We start from the raw sequence: 17,691 nt of genomic DNA, 5'->3' as shown, positions 1-17,691 counted from the left end.
GAAATTAACACTCCGCCAGATCCCCATTCGCTGCACCGGGACTGGATAATCCCAGCTCATAGAATCTCTACAGTGCAGGAGGAGGCCATTCAACCCATCGAGCCAGCACTGGACCACTGACTGACATCTTACCCAGGGCCACCCACCACCCTGTCCCTGTAACCCCACATAATTACCCCACTAATCCCCCCTAATCTACACATCTTGGGACACACTAAGGGCAGGGTTTTATGGCCTTGCTCATCCCAAAATCATAAAATCCCACCCAAGGCCAAAGAACCTTCCCACTGTCCGCTCCTCGCAAGCTCCAATTCCCATGGGGGGGTGATAAAATTCCAGCCTAAGGAGCATTTTACCATAGCCAATCCACCCAACCTGTACATCTTTGGACACTAAGGGGCAACTTAGCATGGCTAATCCACCTAAACTGCACATCTTTGGGCATTAATGGGGAATTTAGCATGGCTAATCCACGTAACCTGCACATCTTTGGGCATTAATGGGGAATTTAGCATGGCCAATCCACCTAAACTGCACATCTTTGAACACTAAGGGGCAATTTAGCATGGCCAATCCACCTAATCTGCACACCTTTGGACACTAAGGGGCAATTTAGCATGGCCAATCCACCTAATCTGCACACCTTTGGACACTAAGGGGCAATTTAGCATGGCCAATCCACCTAACCTGCACATCTTTGGGCATTAATGGGGAATTTAGCATGGCCAATCCACCTAAACTGCACATCTTTGAACACTAAGGGGCAATTTAGCATGGCTAATCCACCTAACCTGTACATCTTTGGACACTAAGGGGCAATTTACCATGACCAATCCACCTAACCTGCAAATCTTTCCATATTTAGGGGCAATTTAACCTGGCCAATCCACCTAACCTGCAAATCTTTTGACACTTAGCGGCAATTTAGCATGGCTCATCCACCTAACCTGCACATCTTTGGACTCTAAGCGGCAATTTACCATGGCCAATCCACTTAACCTGCACATCTTTGGAGTCTAAGCGGCAATTTACCATGGCCAATCCACTTAACCTGCACATCTTTGGATTCTAAGCGGCAATTTACCATGGCCAATCCACTTAACCTGCACATCTTTGGACTCTAAGGGGCAATTTACCATGGCCAATCCACCTAACCTGCACATCTTGGAACATTAAGGGGCAATTTAGCATAGCCAATCCATCTATCCTGCACATCGTTGGACACTAAGAGGCAATTTAGTATGGCCCTAACCTACTCAATTTAGGAAAGTAAGGGCCAATCCCCCTCAACTACTCAACTTGGGACAGTAAGGGGCGATCTAGCATGGTGATTGTGCCTAACCAGCACATCTTTCAGTCTGTGAGTGGAAACCAGAGCATTTGGAAGGAAACCCACACAGACACGGGGAGAATGTGCAGTCTCCACACAGACAGTGCCCCGAAGCCAGGAATCGAACCTGGGTCCCTGGCGCAGTGAGGGAGCAGTGCTAACCAAAGATGTATGGGTTAGGTCTCCATTCACCTGATGAAGAGGCAGTCCCCTCGAAAGCTTGTGAGTATATTATCAAATAAATAGGTTGGACTAAAACCTGGTGTTGTCAGACTTTTTACTGTGTTTAGGTGGATTGGCCAGGCTAAGTTGCCCCTTAATGTCCCAAGGTGTGCATTGGCACCGTTCCGCCGTGCTGGACAGGCTGCGGAATTCCAGCTTTAATATCTGGCGCAGTGAATGCGTTATAAAAATTGTTTGCTGTTTGTAAACCCAACCGTTTGAATCAGAGGTGAGAGTGATGCAGGCAGATTGAGGCTGTCAACTCATCATGTAGGTTGCTGATAACCTGCAAACCTCCCCAAAATGACGCCTGCTGATTTAAATGTTCTCCTTCTTAAGCAGGAAAGCTGTATCTCAGTGAAAGTCACACTGCTGCTTGCTGCGAAAAATTTGCACCTCCTCTGCACCAACCCCGCCATTTTCTTTCTGTTGCTGTGGTACTTACATTTGCTTCTGAGAAGCCCTTTATGAAGATATTATTCCAGCTCCCATACACTTCCCCCTCCCCGGAGATGTACAACGACTTCTTTAAGAGCTCTTACTAATGGGTTGAAAAACCTGCCATCTTCATCGCAGCCATCCCTTACAACACGGGGGTACAAGGAGGCTAATCGGCCCATCAAGTCTGCTTCTACTTTTATATCGTAGCATCCCTACAGTGTAGAAGGAGGCCAATCGGCCCAAAGATTCTGCTTTGGCACTCATAGAATCCCGACCGAACAGAAGGGGGCCATTCGGCCCATCGGGTCTGTACCGACTCTCTGACAGAGTGTCTTACCCTGGCTCTCTCCCCTCCACGAAATCTTGGCTCATTTACCACTTCTATGGTTTGTACCTGATTTGCCAGCTTGCACAGTCACTTCATCAGCAGACATAGGGGTATTTGTTCCTTGGTTACCTTTGTAGGTACAATACGGGCGTCTGTTTGAAGGTTAGCAAGGTGATCAGACGACAACTCAAGTATCCCTCCTGGAAATCAGGCTTCACAAGGCCCCAGGATGTGGCGAACACTTCAGAGAACGAGATGAGAGGGAGGCTGAGGGGAGACCTAATAGAGGTCTACAAAATGATGAGAGGCATAGACAAGGTGGATAGTCAGACGCTTTCTCCCCAGGGTTGAAGTGTTGATTACGAGGGGGCACAGGTTCAAGGTGAGAGGGGGCAAGTTTAAGGGAGATGTGTGGGGGGGGGGGTAGTTTTTCACGCACAGAGTGGTGGGTGTCTGGAATGCGCTGACAGAGGAGGTGATGGAAGCGGGGACAATAGCAACATTTGAGGGGCATCTGGATGGGTACATGAATAGGGAGGGAATAGAGGGATACGGACCCAGTAAGGGCAGAGACCAAAAGAGAAAATGCTGGAAAATCTCAGCAGGTCTGGAAGCCTCTGTAAAGAGAGAAAAGAGCTGACATTTCGAGTCCAGATGATCCTTTGTCAAAGCTTGATCAGTTTTGACAACGGGACATCTGGACTCGAAACGTCAGCTCTTTTCTCTCTTTACAGAGGCTTCCAGACCTGCTGAGATTTTCCAGCATTTTCTCTTTTGATTTCAGATTCCAGCATCCGCACTATCCAGGGCGGAAGGTTTTTTAGTTTGGTTAGGGCAGCGCAGGATTGGAGGGCCGAAGGGCCTGTTCCTGTGCTGTGCTTTTCTTTGTTCCTTTAATGCGTTTCTCCTCATCGTTAACACGGAGGACCATCTTTTCTTGTTTAGCTTTGATATTGACGCAATGCTTTTTTCTGGTACTGAGCAGAGAGCGAGCGCGTCTCTAAGTGTTGTGCGCAGTAGGATCTTGCACAGCTGCTTGCTAATGGAAAACATATCAATGCATAAAGTGGTGAGACCGAGAGCTTTGAAGGCATCTTGCCATGGGTGATCAAATCTCATCCTGACATAATGTCACCAGCCCACTTCAGAAAGAACTCTCCCTGCGTGACGAAGAGAGAAGAGACAGGCTTTCCTTTGTATAGTGACTGTTTTATTTCTGCCTGTTGTACAGCAATTCTTTTCTTATTCACTCGTGGGCCGTGCCCATTTATTGCCCATCTCTCAATGCCCGAGGGCAGTTGAGAGTCAGCCAATGTGGCTCTGGAGTCACACGTAGAATCCCTACGGGAGGCCATTCGGCCCATTGAACAGAACTTCCCCTTAGAGTCAGGGAGTTTAGCAGGATAATTGTGTGAGGTTACGGGGGTATGGCCTGGGTGGGATTGTGGTCAGTGCGGACTTGATGGGCCGAATGACCTCTTTCTGCACTGTACCATAGAATCCCTACAGTGCAGAAGGAGGCCATTCAGCCCATCAAGTCGGCACCGAACACAATCCCACTCAGGCCCTATCCCCATAACCCTGCACATTTACCTTGCTAATCCCCCTGACACTTGGGTCAATTTAGCATTGCCAATCCACCTAACTTGCACACTTTGGGACGGTGGGAGGAAACCAGAGCATCCAGAGGAAACCCACGCAGACACAGGGAGAACGTGCAGACTCCACACAGACAGTGACCCAGGGCCGGGAATTGAACCTGGGTCGCTGTGAGGCAGTAGTGCTAACCACTGTGACACCATACCCGCCCAACAGAAATCCTGTGACTCATACTTCGTCTGCCAGGATGAAGGGTCATCCAGACTTGAAATGTTGGCTCTATTCCGTCTCCACAGAGGCTGTCAGACCTGCTGAGATCTTCCAGCAATTTCTGTTGTTCTAGAAGTATCCTGTGGACTGGTAGGTATCATCCTGTGATCAGACAATCATCCTGTTTTTATAAATGTGCCTTCTTTCTTTTGATGAATTTTATGTATTACCAGACACACTACAGCATCCATCCATGTGACATTTTGTACCATACCTTTCGCTTTCCAATGTCAAGTGAGATGGAATAAAGATGGATAAGCGGAGATGCAAATTAATCTTGATTTAAGTTTCTTTTTATTCTTTCACAGGAGATGACTGTGGACGGCTAGGCCAGCGTTTATTGCCCAAACCTAATTGCCCTTGGTGAGTCAACCCCTTGAGCCGATACAGCCTAGGTGATGTAGGTACACCCATGGTGCTATTAGGCAGCGAGTTCCAGGATTTTGTCCCACCGACTGTGAAGGAACGGCCGATATATTTCCAAGTCAGGATGGTGCGTGGCTTGGAGGGGAACTTGCAGGTGGAATGTCCCTTAGAAAGCATTCTTTCTGGTTGTATCACAGCTTGGTATGGCTCCTGCTCTGCCCAAGACTGCAAGAAACTACAAAGGGTTGTGACCGTAGCCCAGCCTGTCACGCAAACCAGCCTCCCGTCCATTGACTCCATCTACACTTCCCGCTGCCTCGCCAAAGCAGCCAGCGTAATCAAGAACCCCACGCACCCCGGACATTCTCTCTTCCACCTTCTTCCTTCATGAAAAAGATACATAAGTCTGAGGTCACGTACCAACCGACTGAAGAACAGCTTCTTCCCTGCTGCCATCAGACTTTTGAATGGACTTACCTCACATTAAGTTGATCTTTCTCTACACCCTAGCTATGACTGTAACAGTACATTTTGCACTCTCTCGTTTCCTTCTCTATGAACGGTATGCTTTGTCTGTATAGCACGTAAGAAATAATACTTTTCACTGTATGTTCATACATGTGACAATAGTAAATCAAATCAAATCAAAAATTTTCCATCGGGAGAAAGACAACATGTACCAACCGACTCAAGAACAGCTTCTTCCCTGCTGCTGTCAGACTTTTGAATGGACCTACCTCGCATTAAGTTGATCTTTCTCTACACCCTAGCTATGACTGTAACACTACATTCTGCACTCCTTTCTTTCTCTATGAATGGTACGCTTTGTCTGTATAGTGCACAAGAAACAATACTTTTCACTTTATACTAATACACGTGACAATAATAAACCAAATTAAATCATAGGGTCGAACTGCCAACTCTTGCTCCAACTCATTACAGCTGCTTAATAAAAGAAAGGTGTTTCTTCAACATTAATCCTGAACTCTCTGACTGTATCACTGTGCATGATAATTTCTCCCATTAACTTTATAAATCATTTGTCCAACAAGCACATATGGTATTCCTGTGGCTAACCATTTGTCTAAAAGAAGGGTATTAACGTGCCAAACATGGTTGGCTATGTTGTTCAGAGCTGCCCATTAATAATAGGTTTAACTGATGTCTTAGCCATTATGTGAAAACCTTGGAGTTATTTGTAGTTATACCAGACTTAGGTTGCTGTCAAAAACCCTTCCAATATAAATACTAAATGCGATATTGCTGCAGTGGGGGCCATCACATAAGTGCAATGTCTGCAATTTTGCAATGAAGTCAGTGCAGACTCGATGGGCTGAATGGTCTCCTTCTACACAATTTGTTTAAAGTTTATTTATTAGTGTCACAAATGGGCTTACGTTAACACTGCAATGAAGTTACTGTGAAAATCCCCTAGTCACCACACTCCGGCGCCTGTTCGGGTACGCTGAGGGAAAATTTAGCACCTAACCAGCATGTCTTTTAGACTGTGGGAGGAAACCGGAGTGCCCGGAGGAAATCCATGCAGACACAGGGAGACAGTGACCCAAGCCGGGAATCGAACCTGGGTCCCTGGTGCTGTGAGGCAGCAGTGCTAACCACCGTGCCACCAACAGGATTTGCTCCCTGGGATTTCCAGGTGACTGGTGGATGCCAGTGGTATCAGGATAAGGCCCTTAGGCGAGTCTTCCTGCCATGGACTGAATCGGGGCAGAGGTGGGAAAGCCGTGGGGATCACCACCCACCTAACCAACTTCTATATTCCCTCCATCACCATACTCACCGCATCTGGGAGGACATTAAATTCCACCCCAGATTTGTACAATATTCACTTCTAAGAAACAGAGAAAGAACCTACACCCATATAAGCACCCTCGTGATGCTCCATTCACAGCACGATACCCCTCTGTGAGGCGGTATGGTTGAAAACACGATGGGCGAACATCAGTGCACATGCTCAGAAAGCGACAACAAAGAGGCAAAAGACAAGGGTGGCACAGTGGTTAGCACTGCTGCCACACAGTGCCAGGGAGCTGGGTTCAAATCTCGGCTTGGGCCACTGTCTGTGTGAAGGTTGCCTACTCTCCCCGTGTCTGTGTGGGTTTCCTCCGGATGCTCCAGTTTCCTCCCACACTCCAAAGATGCATGGGTTAGGCAGATTGGCCATGCTAAATTGCCCCTTAGTGTCCAAATACATGCCAGTTAGGTGGATTGGCCATGCTAAATTGCCTCTTAGTGTCCAAATACATGCCGGTTAGGTGGATTGGCCATGCTAAATTGCCCCTTAGTGTCCAAATACATGCCAGTTAGGTGGATTGGCCATGCTAAATTGCCTCTTAGTGTCCAAATACATGCCGGTTAGGTGGATTGGCCATGCTAAATTACTCCTCAGTGTCAAGGGACTAGCAGAGTAAATGTGTGGAGGTTGCAGTAATGGCACCTGGGTGGGATTGTGGTCAGTGCAGACTCAATGGGCCAAATGGCCTCCTTCTGCATTGCAGGGATTCTATGAAAATGATAATGTCCAGGCCTCAGTGTCTCTCTGGCCGGACAGAATTCTCCCACCAGTGGGAGCAATAGTGAGTCGGGGTGGGGGGAGGAACAGGGGACGATCCAAAATTCGATTTCACGCCCACGTGAAGTACAGCAGGATTTTCGGATACTTCCCACCACGGCGAATCCCACTGGAATGAAACTGACTTGCAACCCACTAATGGGAGGCAAATAAAAGTTGGAGTGGGATCTCCCCCCGCGCCCCCACCCCTCCCCCCCATACATCTGATTCGCCATTACACCAGTGGGAAAATAGCCACACCTTTCTTGAACATTTCTGGACCAATGTGGCCCTCTGATTGGCAAGATGGCACAGTGGGTTAGCACTGCAGCCTCACAGCGCCAGGGACCCAGGTTCGATTCTGGCCTCGGGTCACTGTCTGCGCAGAGTCTGCACGTTGTCCCCATGTCTGCATGGGTTTCCTCCAAATGCTCCAGTTTTCCTCCCACACTCCAATGATGTGCGGGTTAGGTGTATTGGCCATGCTAAATTGATTCTCGTGTCAGGGGGATTAGCTAGGGTAAATACACGGGGTTGTGGGGATAGGGGCTGGGATGGGATTGTGACTGGTGCAGACTCGATGGGCTGAGTGACTTCTTTCTGCACTGCACGATTTTATGATCATATCCAATCACCCTGCACCCTACAGAGTGGAATCTGAGTTCATCCCCCTTCTCGCAAATATTATCGAAGATTGTGCATTTGCAAATGTAATTAGATAGCAAAAGATGTCCAGAATGTGATAGGAATGACAAGGCAAGGAGTGGAGACATGAGTTAAAAGCTGCAATCTAATTTTACGGATCGAGTGAGGCTCATTATCGCTTCAATTAGATACTGGCGTTATCTTCACAAACATCAGTCCATTGTCCTGCCATTCCCACCTCATGGACTGTCTCAATTGACCAAGGACCGTAAAATGATGGAAGTAATCAAGATAGCTGCAAGATAGGCTGATTGTATCTCTTACAATGGTGCCAGTCATTCCATCTACCAAATAACTTTCCCCTTGGCTGATGCGACCACGGAAAATTGACATTTAAAACTGAACAATGCACAAGGATAATCATAGAATCCCCACAGGACAGAAGGAGGCCATTCGGCCCATCAAGCCTGCACTGACCACAATCCCACCCAGGCCCTATCCCCATAACTCCATGCATTTACCCTAGCTAGTCCCACTGACACTAAGGGGTAATTTAGCATGGCCAATCCACCTTACGTGCTCAACTTTGGAAGGGAACCCACGCAGACACAGGAAGGACGTGCAGACAGGGCGTGACCCAAGGCTGGAATTGAACCTGGGTCCCTGGCGCTGTGAGGCAGCAGTGCTAACCACTGTGCCACCCTTGATAAAGTAGAAGCCCATTTGTATTTTGAGACTCTTTTTTGATAGTTGTCATCCATTGTTTCATTGGTGACCCACTTTATCCCCCGATTCATTACAGCGTCTCACTGTCACTCCACTGTAGTACTTAGTGCCATATAAGGGTCTGGAAAATATGGCGTTAATGTGGGACTGAGTCCTGCCCACATAGTAATGTAAGGGAGCTCCAATCTAGCGGTTAGACTAATGCTTGACAGCACAGTGTGCGCAAGCAAGTATGGAGACAGTTCCTAGCTTTAATCCTTGTTTCTACATATGTACATATCTTTTGAAGTTAATAATGACAATAGTTAACCTACTGTTATGACCCAGGCTAGAAGCTCGAATGTACTTTGTGAAGTTAACCTAGATGCTAAGTTTTATATTTGAATTTAACATGAGGGTGAGCATAAGATGTTTAACTCCAGGTATGGTTCAAGTCTTCTTTTTGTTCATTCATGGCTGGGCCAACATTTATTGCCCATTCTTAGTTGCCCTTGGAGTTGAGAGTCAACCCTATTGCTGTGGCTCTCGAGTCACGTGTAGGCCAGACTAGGTAAGGACGGCAGATTTCCTTCCCTAAAAAATACATCAGTGAACCAGGTGGGTTTTTTCAACAATCAACAATGGTTTCATGGTCATCAGTAGATTCTCAATTTTAGATTATTTTTGTTGAATTCAAATTTCACCATCTGCCGTGGTGGGATTCAAACCCGGGTCCCCAGAATACGTGGAATTTCTGGATTAATAGTCTAACGATATTACCACTCGGCATTGCCTCCCCAAAGTGACCAACTAGAAAGATTTTATCAAAGTTTATTCAAGAACACAGTTAAAATCTAATAAAAAAGATGAACACAACTTTTACCAATTACAAAACTTAAACATGACGCAGTGTAAGTCCTAACAGCTAGCTATCTCTGTTGTTCCAGGTTACAGCAATATCCCACAGACAAACACCCTTCTTCAAACGTGGCACAAAAACAAGTACACTCATATGATGCTGGATTTTCAGCTTTGTAACAGCTATGTACAGAAATCCAAGCCATCAATTTTCAGAGAAGGGTATATCCTCAAAACAGCCAAACCTCAGAAAGGTACATTTAACCTCTGGTGGCTTCCAGTCTTCAGACCCCAGGGAGGGGAAAAGCACTGCTGTTTGTCTCAGTTTCAAGCAGTTTCTGAAAACCGGAACTAAAACTGAACTCCTCTCTGAAAATCACTGTCCCCAGACACATGGCCCGACCTGTCAAGCACTCCCAATCTTTTTTTTATACATTCATGTGACATGAGTGTCACTGGCTGGCCAGCATTTATTGCCCATCCCTAGTTAAACCATAAGATCATAAGACATAGGAGCAGAACTAGGCCACTCAGCCCATCGAGTCAGCTCCACCACTCAATCATGGCTGATATTTTTCTCATCCCCATTCTCCTGCCTTTTCCCCATAACCCCTGATCCCCTTTTTAATCAAGAACCTATCTGTCTTAAAGACATTCAATGATCTGGCCTCCACAGCCTTCTGTGGCAAAGAGTTCCACACGTTCACCACTCTCTGGCTGAAGAAATTCCTCCTCATCGCTGTTTTAAACATCGTTCCTTGAGCCTGAGGTTGTGCCCTCTGGTTCAAGCTTTTCCTACTAGTGGAAACATCCTCTCCATGTCCACTCTATCCAGGCCTCACAGTATCCTGTAAGTTTCTATAAGATCTCCCCTTATCCTTCTAAACTCCAATGAGTACAGACCCAGAGTCCTCAACCATTCCTCATACGACAAGCTCTTCATTCCAGAGATCACTCTTGTGAGCCTCCTCTAGACCCTTTCCGAGGCCAGCACATCCTTCCTTAGATAAGGGGCCCAAAACTGCTCACAATACTCCAAATGGGGTCTGACCAGAGCCTTATACAGCCTCAGAAATACATCCCTGCTCTTGTATTCTAACCCTCTCCACCAAAATGTTAACATTGTATTTGTCTTCCTAACTGCCAAGTGAACCTGCACATTAACCTTAAGAGAATCTTGAACAATGACTCCCAAGTCCCTTTGTGTTTCTGATTTCCGAAGGATTTTCCCAATAGTCTGTGCCTCCATTCCTCCTTCCAAAATGCATAACCTAACACTTCTCCACATTGTAATCCATCTGCCATTTCTTTGCCCCCCCTCTCCTAACCTGTCCCAAGTCCTTCTGCAGCCCCCCTGTTTCCTCAATACTACCTGTCCCTCTGCATATCTTTGCATCGTCTGCAAATTTAGCAACAGTTGCCCTTGAACTGAGTGGCTTGCTAGACCATTTCAGAGAGCAATTGAGAGTCAACCACATTGCTGTGGCTCTGGAGTCACATGTAGGCCAGACTGGGTAAGGGTGGCAGATTTCCTTCCCTAAAGGACATTAGTGAATCGGACATGGGCAATAAATGCTGGCCAGCCAGCGACATCCATATGCCACGAATGTATTAAACAAAAACACTCTCCCTTTTTTGAGACCTTGTCCAACAACCCCCTTGAATGTATCAATACTGTGCAATTCAGTAACTCACTGTGGTCCCAAAGTGGTGGAGAAGTTCCTTCTGAATTCCCGATTGGATTGCTTGGTGACTATCTCATATTGACGGTCTGTGGTTACGCGCTTAACCACAAGAGGAAATGCTCTCCCTCGGCAGGATTTTTCTGGCCCTCCCCCTGTGGAGTGTTTTCCAGTGGTGGAGGTGGCTTGTCTTTAGCAACTAACAACACCTTCCAGTCCCACCGATGTCTGCTATATAAACATCATGGAACAGATTTTACAGCCTCACTCGAAAAAGACCGGAAACGGATATTCCCGTTGTCCACCCCTTGCCCGCTCCGATTCAGTGTCGATCAGGGCAGTAGGTTTCTGGCGAATGTGTATGTAATATAATTAGCGTTTATACATTTAGGGGCAGCGTGATGGCACAGTGGTTAGCGTTGCTGCCTCACAGCGCCAGGTATGCATGTTGGATTCCTGGCTTTGGTCACTGTCTGTGTGGAGTTTGCAGTTTCTCCCTGTGTCTGCGTGTGTTTCCTCCGGGTGCTCCGGTTTCCTCCTACAGTCAGAAAGATGTGCAGGTTAGGTAGATTGGTAATGCTAACTTGCCCTTTATTGTCCAAAGATGTGTAGGTTAGGTGGATTGGCCATGCTAAATTGCCCCCTTAGTGTCCAAAGATGTGTAGGTTAGGTGGATTGGCCATGCTAACTTGCCCTTTATTGTCCAAAGATGTGTAGGTTAGGTGGATTGGCCATGCTAAATTGCCCCCTTAGTGTCCAAAGATGTGTAGGTTAGGTTAATTGACCATGCTAAATTGCCCCTTAGTGTCATGGGCATTAACAGGGTAAATACTTGGAGTTATGGGGATAGGGCCTGAGTGAGATTGTCAGTGCAGCCTCAATGAGCTGTATGGTCTCCTCATGCACTGTGAGGATTCTATGGACTTTATATGTAAATTGTGGCTGGGATTCTCCGATCTCGTACGCTTTGCCACTACGACCAGCGAGAACGGGTAATTTGGCGCTCATCCAAAACTCCATTCACTGCAGCGGGACTGGAGAACCCCAGCCACAGGCGAGGTCGGAGCATTCTGGCCTGTGTACTGCTGGCGTACACTTCACGACATCCCAACCGAGGGTGAGGTTGTTCACGTTTTGGCAGTAATCGCATGCCAAGCGTCCGCACGATCCCAGTGTATCGTCCTCAGCGCACCAGCGATTTAAACACTGCGTTGTTTAGGTAATGAACGTGCAAAGTCACCTTTCCTTGCTTTGCACCCTGACAGACGTCTGTTGCCATGTTTTTTTTTAGACAATGCTGTAAGGTGGCCAGCGCATGTGTACGCATTACTGCGTCTCTTGGCAGCAGCTTAGCTCCAGTCAGTGGAGCTGCCAGTTCTATAATGGGATGATGTGAGATGCTCTTGGACCGTTCCTCTGAAAAAAGAACAGAGTAGAGCACTAAGCTAATCTTCGCCAATCATAGAATTGAAACTTCTTAACCTTTCATTTTAATTTCCTCAATAATCCCATCAATCTTTTGTTTGACAGCACTTCACAGATTCTGATGCTTTTAGAGGTTGCCGACTTGTTTTGAAAATCATCAGCCGGAAATGTTGACACACTAATTGATTCCAACGTTGAATTCCTGGGTCGTGCTGAGGGAAACAACCTGAGCTTGCAGTCAGTTCGCCACCCCCACCCCTACCCCCCCCAAGACTGCGAGGAACCCACAAAGGTGGCTCATGACACAAACCTCTCCCATCCATTGACTCCATCCACACTTCCCTCCGCCTTGGCAAAGCAGCCAGCATAATCGAGCCACCCCCCCCAACGACAACACACTCCGGACATACTCATTGGAATTTTACTGCCCTGCTTGCCATGGGAATTGGAGCAGGCAAGGGACGGACCATGGAAAGATCTGTTGACCTCAGGCAGAGTTTTACAGTTTTGGGATGAGCGAAGCCATAAAATCTCTTCCACCTTCTTCCATCGGGAAGAGGATACAAAGGTCACGTACCAACCAACTCAAGAACAGCTTCTTCCCTGCTGCTGTCAGACTTTTGAATAACCTACCTCGCATTAAGTTGATCTTTCTCTACATCTTAGCTATGACTGTAATACTACATGCTGCACCCTCTCCTTTCCTTCTCCCTTATGTACTCTATGAATGGTATGCTTTGTGTAACTTCCAAGAAGCTATACTTCCATTATATCCCAATACATGTGACAATAATAAATCAAATCAAATCAAAATTCTTCAAGTGTCCTGGGCCCTGGAAACCAGGATTCCCACTCCAGATCCCATCATCTGGTTGTCTAGTTTGGAATGATGTTTGGGCTGGAATTCTCTGGTCTCGAATGTCCTGCTACCGCTACCAACAGGAACAGAGATTGACTGAAGTGGGACAGGAGAATCCCAGCTGTGGACAAGGTCGGAGAATTCCATCCATGACGTCATGACATAATGACTTCCATCCCAGTTGTCTCCCAATGTGTACTGTCTTGACTCACATACATAGAAACCAGAAGCAGGAGTAGGCCATTTGGCCCTTCTACTCTGCGCCGCCATTCATTGTGAAGTCTCACAACACCAGGTTAAAGTCCAACAGGTTTGTTTGGAATCACGAGCTTTCGGAGCGCTGCTCCTTCATCAGATAGCCCCATTCTTTCATCTCACCTGTTGAAAGGGCAGCGTTCTGAAAGCTCATGATTCCAGGTAAATCTGTTGGACTTTAACCTGGTGTTGCAAGACTTCTTACTCTGCCCACCGCAGTCCAACACCAGCATCTCCAAACCATTCATTTTGATCATGGCTGATCATCAAATTCACTACTCTGATCCCACCTTTCCTCCATATCCCTTTATCCCCAAGAGCGATATCTAATTCCTTCTTGAAATCACACAATGTTTTGGCCTCAACTACTTTCTGTGGGAGTGAATTCCACACATTCACTACCTCTGGGTGAAGAAATTTCTCCTCACCTCAGTCCTAGAAGGTTTACCCCTTATCCTCAAACTATAACCCCTAGTTCTGGATTCCCCATCATTGGGAACATTCTTTCTGAATCTACCCTGTCTAACCCTGTTAGAATTTTATAAGTTTCTATGAGATCCCCTCTCAGTCTTCTAAACTCCAGTGAATATAATCCTAACCAGCTTAGTCTCTCCTCATATGACAGACCTGCCACCCCAGGAATCAGTCTGTTAAACCTTTGCCAATACTGTCTCTCTCAACCTTACCTACGGTTAATGACCCAGCCTCTACAACCCTCTATGGTTAAGAATTCCACAGATTCACTACCCTCTGACAGAAGAAATTCTTCCTCACCTCTGTCTTAAATGGGTGACCCCCTTACTCTGAGATTATGCCCTCTGATCCTAGACTCTCCCACTGAGGGAAATAACACTCACAACTCCATCAGAATCTTTGTAGAGATAAGATCACAGATCTTTCATCAGTTCTCTCTCTACAGGTGTTGCCTGGCCTGCTGAGTATATGAGGCAATCTCTGTTTTTTTTCTGAGATGTTTTGGTGACAAGGTTAGCTTTGGGTAGTCGGAAAAAGTTTATTCATTATTGTCACGAGTAGGCTTACATTAACACCGCAATGAAGTTACTGTGAAAATCCCCCACTCACCACACCCCGGCACCTGTTCGGGTACACTGAGGGAGAATTTAGCACGGCCAATGCACCCAACCAGCACGTCTTTCGGATTGTGGGAGGAAACACGAGCACCCAGAGGAAACCCATGCAGACATGGGGAGAATGTGCAGACAGCCGCCCAAGCCGGGAATCGAACCCGGGTCCCTGAAGTTGTGAGGCAGCAGTGCTAACCACTGTGCCACCCCACTGGGGAGTGATTGGAGAATCCAACCCTCATTCCTGAAAAGTTTAAAAGGTTTATTTATTATTCACAAGTAAGATGTACATTAATTTCACTGCAATGAAGTTACTGTGAAATTCTCCTAATCGCTACAGCCCGGTGCTTGTTTGGGTCAATGCACCTAACTAGTGGAATGTGGGAGGTAACTGGAGCACCCAGAGGAAACCCACGCAGACACGGGGAGAATGTCCAGTGAACAAACAGACAGTGACCCAAGCTGGGAATCGAACCCGGGTCTCTGGCACTGTGAGGCAGCAGTACTAACCACTGTGTCACCGTGCCACCCCAAAAGTTGAGGCTGGGGGGACTATGGAATAGACAGCATGGATGCGATGGCCCGAATGGCCTTTTTTCTGTGCTCTGTTATATATCTCGGTCCAGGGATCCACTGATTACACCTATCGTTGACGATCGTTACTGGATGAAGCAGAACGCTGTTGTGTATTCTTTGCAAACGCTTGGGAAACACGGCCCAGAATCTTCAGTCTATATTTAAATTTGTTCTTATTTTCCACAGCTGTGAGATATTTTTGCAACATATGTCTGAGAGGTAATGCAGGTTCCCCTTCCATCTGGAACTGAAATTCCAGTCAATCCCATCTTCAATCCGCATGCAAAAATCAATTAGCCCGTTAAAATACATAAGAACTAGGAGCAGGAGTCGGCCATCTGGCCCCTCGAGCCTGCTCCGCCATTCAATAAGATCGTGGCTGATCTTTTCATGGACCCAGCTCCACTTACCCGCCTGCTCACCGTAACACTTAATTCCTTTACTGGTCAAAAATTAATCTGTCCTTGCCTTAAAAACATTCAATGAGGGAGCCTTAACTGCTTCACTGGGCAGGGAATTTCCACAGATTCACAACCCTTTGTGTGAAGAAGTTCCTCCTCAACTCAGTCCTAAATCTGCTCCCCCTTATTTTGAGGCCATGTCCCCCTAGTTCTAGTTTCACCCATCAGTGGAAACAACCTCCCTGCTTCTATCTTATCTATTCCCTTCATAATCTTACATGTTTCTATCAGATCTCCCCTCATTCTTCTGAATTCCAATGAGTATAGCCCCAGTCTACTCAATCTCTCCTCATAAGCCAACCCTCTCAACTCTGGAATGAACTCTTGATATCTGGTGGCTGACATATGTTAGCTGTGGTTCAGTTCTCACCTTTAAGCCAATGGGTCATGCGTTCTGCAGGATTTGAACACAATGATTAGGCAAAAGCTCCAATGCAGTGCTGAGGGAGGCTGCCATGCTGAGGTGGGCGGCTACAGTGCTGAGGGAGTGCTGCATTGCTGAGGGAGTGCTGCAGTGCTGAAGGGGGCTGCAGTACTGAGGGAATGCTGCAGTGCTGAGGGAGTGCTGCATTGCTGAAGGGAGCTGCAGTACTGAGGGAATGCTGCAGTGCTGAGGGAGTGCTGCATTGCTGAGGGAGTGCTGCAGTGCTGAAGGGAGCTGCAGTACTGAGGGAATGCTGCAGTGCTGAGGGAGTGCTGCATTGCTGAAGGGAGCTGCAGTACTGAGGGAATGCTGCAGTGCTGAGGGAGTGTTGCATTGCTGAAGGGAGCTGCAGTACTGAGGGAATGCTGCAGTGCTGAGGGAGTGCTGCAGTGCTGAGGGTTTGCTGCAGTGCTTGAGGGAGGGTTGCAGTGCTGAGAGAGGGCTGCAGTGCTGAGGGAGTGCTGCAGTGCTAAGGGAGGGCTGCAGTGCTGAGGGTTTGCTGCAGTGCTGAGGGAGTGCTGCAGTGCTAAGGGAGGGCTGCAGTGCTGAGAGTTTGCTGCAGTGCTAAGGGAGGGCTGCAGTGCTGAGGGTTTGCTGCAGTGCTGAGGGAGTGCTGCAGTACTGAGGGGGCGCAGCAGTGCTGAGGGGGCGCAGCAGTGCTGAGGGAGGGTTGCACTTTTTTTTTCATTTGTGGGACATGGGCGTCACTGGTTGGCCAGTATTATTGCCCATCCCTAGTTGCCTGTTGACTACGACTGTTAGAGATACATACAGCTTTACAACACAATAAGAGGCCCTTCGGCCCATTGTGTGTGCATTGACCATCAATCCATTTTCCAGAACTTGATATGTAGTCTTGTGTGCTATGGTGTTTCAAGTGTTCGTCTAAATGCTTCTTAAATGTTGTGAGGATTCCCACTCCTCCCACTCTTTCAGGCAGTGAGTTCCAGTTTCCTCAAATCCCCACAAAATCTCATGACCCATACTCCCTTGTTACTCCCATGTCCCCTTGTTACTGACCCCTTTACTCAAATCTTCCCCACGCATGTCCCTCATAATTTTGAACATCTCAATCAATTCTCCCCTCAGCCTTTTCTGCTTTAACCCCATCTGAACCAACCTCTCTTCATAGAATCATGAACTCCTTGCTGTGAAGAAGGAGGCCATTCAGCCCATCAAGTCTGTACTGACAACAATCCTACCCAGGCCTGATTCCCATAACCCTACACATTTACACTGCTAACCCTCTGACACTAAGGGACAATTTAGCATGGCCAATTAGCTTAACCCGCACATCTTTGGAGGGTGAGAGGAGACCAGAGCACCCGGAGGAAACCCACGCAGACATGGGGAGAATGTGCAAACTCCGCACAGACAGTGACCGAGGCCGGAATTGAACCTGGATCCCTGGCGCTGTGAGGCAGCAGTGCTGACCACTGTGCAGCCCCAATGAAATTCTCCAGCCCAGGCAGCGTCCTGGTGAATCTCCTCCGCACCCTCAGTGTCGGAGGTGGTGTATTTCTGATGAGATGTTGCAGAAGGGATTAGTGTGTTACCTGAAGTGGATGTAAAAGATCCTGTGACATTA

This window comes from Carcharhinus amblyrhynchos, chromosome 32 (genome assembly GCF_965287045.1).
Source record: "Carcharhinus amblyrhynchos chromosome 32, sCarAmb.v2.hapA, whole genome shotgun sequence".
Classification (NCBI taxonomy): Eukaryota; Metazoa; Chordata; class Chondrichthyes; order Carcharhiniformes; family Carcharhinidae; genus Carcharhinus; species Carcharhinus amblyrhynchos.
The sequence above is the reverse complement of the archived record's forward strand: the minus strand, read 5'-3'. Positions refer to the sequence as shown.